The sequence below is a fragment of the Mustela nivalis genome (assembly GCF_964662115.1).
Source record: "Mustela nivalis genome assembly, chromosome: 2".
Taxonomy (NCBI): Eukaryota; Metazoa; Chordata; class Mammalia; order Carnivora; family Mustelidae; genus Mustela; species Mustela nivalis.
Genome location: NC_139021.1, coordinates 71,652,409 through 71,660,311, shown reverse-complemented (window position 1 = coordinate 71,660,311; position 7,903 = coordinate 71,652,409). Strand labels below are relative to the sequence as shown.

The following is a 7,903-nucleotide window of genomic DNA, read 5'->3' as shown; positions in this document are numbered from 1 at the left end:
GATACTAAAGCATGCACTTTGTTCAATGGAAAGGCATGAGTGTGTTATTTTGGTCACTAGAAGGCAGGAAATTAAAGTACATTATTTCCAAAACCCTTTAAAGATACATGTCATATTTAGGGAATCTTAATGATTTTCTGAAAGGAGAAAATAATCTGCTAAATACATATTTTCCCAGCAAATAATTCATAAACACTCATAAATATAACAAATAATAAGCTCGATTATTTTTGTTTTAATCATTTTTATAGGAAAGAAATAAATATTTCTATTGGATAATAATCTCAAGAATGCACATTTCCCCTAACATAATGTCTTCTGTTTAATAGTTTTCATTTGATGTTAAAAAAAAAAAAAAGTCCTTCCTTTCTGCTGTGACTATTCATATATTCAATGTGTTTCTTTTCTCAGAAGTTTATTTAATCTTGTTAAATGTTCATGGTTTATCTCCCCCTCCGATTTCCCCCAAGTCACTTCTGAGAGACTGTCAACTCTGAGAAACAAACTGAGGGTTTTGGAGGGGAGGGGAGTGGGGGGTTGGGTGAGCCTGGTGGTGGGTATGATGGAGGGCACGTATTGCATGGAGCACTGGGTGTGGTGCATAAACAATGAATTTTGGAACACACACACACACACAATTTAATTTAATTTAATTTAATTTTAAAAAAGAATATATACGAGGCGCCGCCGGGGCCACCCCAGCCGCCATGTTCCCCCCGCCCGCGAGCTCGCTCCCCCCGCCCCCTCCCCTCCTTAACTGGACTCCCGCCCCCTCCCTCTCCCCCCGCACCCCCCAACCCGCGAGGTCAGGCGGAGGCTCTGCCAATGCGGCCGCAGCAGCTCAATCTCCCCTTCCGGGGAAGCCGGGAACGGGGACTTTGGAAAATAAGTGGATCGGCGGACGGGTTAGGGTCCCTGCTCTCCACCTGCGCGAGGGCGAAGTGACCAGGACGAGCCAGGGGCTGCGGAGGTGGGGGGGCGGTGTCTCGCAAGCGGGAGGGAGCCCCGGCTGCGCCGTGCGACTCGCTCTTTGGCCCTCGGAGTGCGGCAGCGGACTGACGGACGGCGGGACGCGGGGACGCGGCAAACAAGGTCATTATCCGAGTGTTAGAGGTGATGGATCATCTTCATAGAGGGGAGTCAGTCGCTGCAATACTCCGTAACCGATCTCTAGTGGAAGAGGAGGACCAGCACATGAAATTGTCCCTTGGAAGCAGCGAAATGGGTCTCTCATCCCATCTGCGGTCTTCCAAGGCAGGGACCACACGCGTCTTTACCAGCAATACCCACAGTTCGGTGGTGTTACAGGGCTTTGACCAGCTTCGACTTGAAGGATTGCTTTGCGATGTGACCCTGATGCCTGGTGGCACAGATGACACCGTCCCTGTGCATAGAGTCATGATGGCCTCTGCTAGTGATTACTTCAAGGCAATGTTCACAGGTGGAATGAAAGAACAAGATTTAATGTGCATTAAGCTTCACGGTGTGAGCAAAGTCGACTTAAGGAAAATTATTGATTTCATTTATACTGCAAAGCTTTCTCTTAACATGGACAACCTTCAGGACACCCTCGAAGCTCCAGTTTTCTTCAGATTCTGCCGGTTTTGGACTTCTGCAAAGTATTTCTCATATCTGGGGTCACTTTAGACAATTGTGTCGAAGTTGGTCAGATTGCCAACACCTACAATCTGACAGAAGTGGATAAATATGTCAACAGTTTTGTCTTGAAGAATTTTCCCGCATTGCTGAGCACTGGGGAGTTCTTGAAGCTCCCTTTTGAGCATCTTGCCTTTGTGCTTTCCAGTAATAGCCTTAAGCACTGCACTGAACTTGAGCTCTTTAAGGCTACCTGTCGCTGGCTACGCCTAGAAGAGCCTCGGATGGACTTTGCTGCCAAATTAATGAAGAACATAGGATTTCCACTGATGACACCGCAGGAGCTCATCAATTATGTGCAAACCGTGGATTTCATGAGAACTGATAATACCTGTGTGAATCTCCTTTTGGAAGCCAGCAATTACCAAATGATGCCATACATGCAGCCAGTGATGCAGTCAGACAGGACTGCCATTCCCTCTGACACCACTCATTTGGTCACACTCGGAGTTCTGAGGCAGCAGCTGGTTGTCAGCAAGGAATTGCGCATGTATGATCAAAAGGCCCATGAATCGAAATCGTTAGCCCCCATGGATGCCCCACGGTACAAGCATGGCATTGCTGTCATTGGAAATTTCCTCTATGTCATCGGCGGACAGAGCAATTATGACACAAAAGGAAAAACAGCAGTTGATATGGTCTTCAGATTTGATCCTCGCTACAATAAATGGATGCAGGTTGCATCTTTAAATGAAAAGCGCACCTTTTTCCACCTAAGTGCCCTCAAAGGATATCTGTACGCAGTCGGTGGGCGAAATGCAGCTGGTGAACTGCCCACAGTGGAGTGTTACCATCCAAGAACAAATGAATGGACCTATGTTGCCAAAATGAGTGAACCCCACTAGGGCCATGCTGGAACTGTGTATGGAGGAGTCATTTATATTTCAGGGGGAATCACTCATGACACTTTCCAAAAGGAGCTCATGTGCTTTGACCCGGACACTGACAAATGGATCCAGAAGGCGCCGATGACCACGGTCAGAGTGTATGGTGGGCGAGAGGCTCTACGTCATTGGCGGCAATCACTTCCGAGGCACAAGTGATTATGATGATGTCCTAAGCTGTGAATACTACTCACCTATCCTTGACCAGTGGACCCCAATTGCTGCCATGTTAAGGGGGCAGAGCGATGTCGGGGTCGCGGTCTTTGAAAATAAGATCTACGTGGTCGGTGGGTATTCCTGGAATAATCGCTGTATGGTGGAGATAGTGCAGAAATATGACCCTGACAAAGATGAGTGGCATAAGGTGTTTGATCTCCCAGAGTCCCTTGGTGGCATCCGAGCTTGTACACTCACGGTGTTCCCTCCCCAAGAAACCACACCATCACCTTCTAGAGAGTCCACCTTTTCTGCACCTTAAGATCAACCCCGCCCCGCGACTAAGATGCTGTGTTCCTATCTTTGCAGCGTGTCATGAATTCTCTTCTTTTGCGCCCCCTTTAGTAGTGTATGTAAGGATTAGCCTCCAGTAATTGTTACAGATATTGGAAAAAAAAAAAAAAAGACAACATTGATGTTATTTGTGCTGTTTCTTTGGCTTAGGGTGTTTATAAAGTTGGTAACAAAACCATTCTGGAAATGTATCCCATTGAAGCTGATGTTTAACATATAAAAACAAAACAAAACAAAATACACACACACACAAAACCCACAAAAAAAAAAACAACCAACCCAAGATATTGTCTATAAAATGTTTCTTCAGTACTTTTTCGATGCTGTGTATTGGGTGTAAGGTATTTGTCATCTTACATTAGAAAGCCCAGCGAACCAACTCGAAGGTGGATTGTAGTAAGTGTACAACTGTGCTAACTCGGCTTCAAAGTAAAAAGTTTTCCTTTCATCTTTGACTGTGAGATGTCGAAGGGAGGCAGCTTGCTCTAACAGGAAACAATAGACAAAAGGTTGCCAACTCGCATGAGCTACCTCCCTCTTTTCATAAAGTATTTTTGACATATCTGTCAACCCACCTATCTGCGTGGGTGCATTGAAAACATAGGAAGTTTCTTAGACACACAGGAGAAATAATAACTGAAATTCACCAATATTAATAATAATAAAAAGAAACAGCATGACCCCTCTGCTTAGAAACAAGAGTTCGGGGTTTCTAAAGTGTGTATAAATACATACACACATGTACATTGAGCAGACACAAACTTTTAAAAATGGAATGTCACATCAAATAAACCTGAATGATCTTTTAAAATTTCTACCAAAAAGCAGCTTCCGTTAAAATGGGAATTCAGTAGCACACATGGAAAATCCTACTGAATTTAGGTGGACAAGGGCTAGAAATGTTGAGCAACTAAATTTGTCACTTGACCAAATTTTTCCTTCCGAAACTGTAATCTATGCCTTCTCATTTGCTGTTAAGGTAACTTGCATATTATCTGTGTTCTGTATACTCTCAATTCATAAGGTTATTTAGTACAAAGTGTAGCAGCCTCCCCTGGGGAGCTGCTTTTGCTCAGTGATTTCAACTTCCATGTTTTATCTCTTTTTGTTCAATAAAAAAGCATTTAATGTCAAAAAAATAAAAAATAAAAAAAATAAAAGAATATATACACATAGATATAGCATCAGCTAATTCAGATTCTTTAGAATATTTGGCATGAAGCCAATAAGAGTTTAATTCATATGAAAGAACAGGCCCATTAAGAATATTTATGTTATAATCAAACATAATTATAAGTAAAAATTAAACAAAATTAAAATAAATTATAATAATTATAATAAAAATTAAAAAATTAAAAATAATAAATAAATAAAAATGTAAAAATTAAAATAAATTATAAACAAAATTAAAATAAAGCTCAATTGTTTTAGCTTAATAATTTTAGTTGGAACTAGAATGTAAATAATGAAAAAAAAATATTTTTCATAATGGCCCTTTCCATGAAATTACTTGATTGTTTATTACTTTAAATGACTGTTTTTTTTTTTTTGTAATGGATAATCCTAAGTTCATTTTATAATAATTTAAAATTTTAATTTCCAGCTAGTTCAATTTAATAAAATACAAAAAATGTGGAAAAAAATCTTGTTAAATGTTCAGTTTATGACTTAAATTTCAAATGATGGGACTCTGTTCATTGATTTCCAGTCATCTTCTGAACAGCCTTCTGGGTGCTCTTCCATTACTAGCACACCTGTCAATGCCTTTTTGCATGAGACCTCTACCTAAGTGCCCGGAAAGATGTTTATACACCTAACATTTCTGGAATTACCCACTAAATGAGCCAGACAGAGCTCAGTTCCTTCCTATATCCCTTGGATTCAAAACACAAAGCTAAAGTTAGAAATTGAAATAGCTAAACAAAACAAAGAAAAATGATCAAATCAGGAGTCCTGTGGACAGAGAACTCAAATCAGGTGATCTAAGGCTTTCTTTTCACTGATCATTTGTCTCAAACCTAGTGTGGTAGGCTGAAAAATTGTCTCTCAGAACCTATGAGTATATTTCCTTCCACTGTAAAGAGACTAGCAGAGATTATTAAGATTAAAAATCTTAAAATGGAGAGCTGCTTTGGATTATCCAGGTGGACCAGTCTAGTCCCATGAACTCAAATTCAGAAGAGGGAGGCAGAAGGAGGGAGTTCCAAAACATGAAATGGAAGGCAGAGGGGAGATAAGAAGTGTGAGAGGGGACTGACCATTGCTGGCTTTGTAGAAGAGACAGGACCACAGGCCAGCAGAACCTCAGTGCTCCTCAATTGAGAGCTAGAAGAAAATAAAGACCATGGAACAGAATTCTGCCAATCACCTGAAATGAACAAGGAAATAGATTCTCCCTTAGAGTCTCCAGAAAGGAACACAGCCTTAAGAAACCTTTCGTTTAGCTCTGTGGAACCTGTTTTGGGCTTCTGATCTACAGAACTGTAAGGTAATTTATTTGTGTCATTTAGCTGCTACATTTGTGGGAATTTGTTAGGACAGCCCTAGGATGCATCAGGCCACTGCTGATGGGATAGGAGAGTTGTCTCTTCCAGGTCCCATTCAATGCCTTCCTTAGTTTTGCATGGTGCTCTCAGATTCTAGAACATATCCCAAGTTTTTCAGCTCACCCACAACTCGGCTAAGTCTTTCTGCAGGAGATGGTGCCTGAGTCTTGTAGGAAAAGTTAGCCAAAAGAAAAGGGATTTGATCCAGGTGGGAGCCATTCATAAATTGTTAGGTAGAGTTCTAGACAAAGTTTAAGTTTGTGCTTCACTGGGGTCTATTCTTATAGCTATGAGGAAAAAAGATACACGGTAAATGAAATATTAGAATATTCATACAGAAGCCCAGGTAAGAAACGATCATGACATAAGACATTGTTAAGAAGGATGGCTGTTTGAAAATGAATCCAACAGTTACTTAGCTCATGGAATCAGCAAAACTTAGTGACTGATTAGATATGGGCTTTGAGTGAGAGGTAGGGCCATGCCTAACTCCCAGAGACTGAGTAAATGATAGTGTTTCCAACAGAGATGAAAATATACAAAAGGAATGGGTGTTTAGTGGAAAGAAGGTAATGTGCTATTTTTGGCAAATGTTATGGAATTGGAGATGTCTTTGGTATCTCAAGGATAAGCTATCTAGCACTCAGCTGGACATTTGAGTCCAAAATTCAAGGGAGATGTCTATTTTAAAAGTATGAATATGGAAATAATCAATATATGGCAGCTAGGGAGTTGTGAAAATCATGAGTGGCAATGATTCCCAGAAAGATTATGTAGAATAAAAAGAAATAAGAACCTCAGGTTAAACCTTTGAGCACACAGTATTAGAACCATGGAGAGAAAAAATAACCTACAAAGAGACCAAGAAAGGAAAAGTCAGGGGTAGAGTAACCAAAGAAAAGAGAGAAAAGAGATTCCAGAAAAAGGAAATGGCTAGCAGTAAGGTGAGACCTACGACATGTCCTTGAATCCAGCATTTAGGAAGCCATTGGTTTTGGCACTCATCGTAGCACAGGTGAAGTTGAAGCAAATTACAGAGAAATGAGGAGCATATAGCACATGATGAAATAAAGAGAGTGATATTTCTTCTTTCATAGGAAAACAACATTTTCATGTCTTACCAGGAAATGGTGTCTTGCCTGTTTCATTAAAACTAAAGTTTACTGAGCACCTGCTTAATGAAATACTGTGGTAAAGGGAACTATGGAGAAGACAAAGATAGGCCAAAGATGAAAATGTAGGGTTTCTATTAGAGAAATTATAATTAAAATACAAAATAATGTATAATTAAAAACAATAATTGGTCTTTATTGAACATGTTCAATGTGCTAGGCATTAATTTCATAAACTCATAATCTTTATAACCATTAATGGGTCGTGATTATGATCCTTGGTTTTTGTTTTGTTTTGTTTTTCAGGTGAAGAAACTGAAGCACAGAAAAATTATGTAACTTGCCCAAGGTCACTCACTTAGTGAATATTCACATAAGAATTCAACTCTGGGCGATATGGCTTCAGAATGTGTGTACTTAACTCTTATGGACCACAACTAAGAGGAAATGTCGAACAAAATAAGAGTCAGGAAGAGAGGAAGCAGGAAGCCCTTCAGGGGTTCAGAAGAGAGTAACTTATGCTTGGAACCTGGAAGAAGTCCAGGAGGATGTGGGCATTTGGGTAAGCCTTAATGGACACATGAGGCATGCTGTGATGACAACGAGGGCAACAAAGCTAAAGAAGGTAGGGGATCAAAGGTCCAGAGGTGGAGATGTGTTGCATGTGGGATGCACAGTACAGAGGTGTGCCTGGTTTGGTGTAAAAAGACAAAAAAGAGCAGTATGGCTAAAAAGGTAGTGTGGCCAGAATGTAGAGGAAGCTAATTAGGCTTTTTAAAAATCATCCCTCCACCAAAAATCATCATCATCTTCAGATGATTTTGAAAATGGTTAGGAATATGAATGGTATTATATTTTTAGAGGGATTAATTCAGTAGCAGTGCTTAGGGAGAGCTAAAATATCATCTCTTTTTAATCCCCAAATTGTCTTAGAAGCTATTCAAGAATTTGTGTTATCCTTCTATGGCTGTGATAACAAAGTATGAAACTTAGTTTAAACAACATACATCTATTCTTTTATAGTTCTGGAGGCCATAAATCCAAAATGGGTTCCACTGGCCTGAAAGTGTTAACAAGGCCATGCTCCCTCTAGAAATCCTAGGGGAGAATCTGTTTCCTTTCTTTTTCCAGTTTCTAGTGCTGCATTTCTCACATTCTGTGACTTGTGGCCACTACCATCTTTAAGGCCAATAGT

The 7,903-nt window shown here is 40.4% G+C and overlaps 1 pseudogene across 1 annotated transcript; it reads left to right on the top strand.

Annotated features, from left to right (window-relative positions):
- Positions 1–818: 818 nt before the first annotated feature.
- LOC309858558 (kelch-like protein 13 pseudogene) lies at positions 819–3,288 on the top strand (annotated as a pseudogene). Its single transcript has one exon. The product of its transcript is annotated as a kelch-like protein 13 pseudogene (transcript).
- The last annotated feature ends 4,615 nt before the right edge of the window (positions 3,289–7,903 follow it).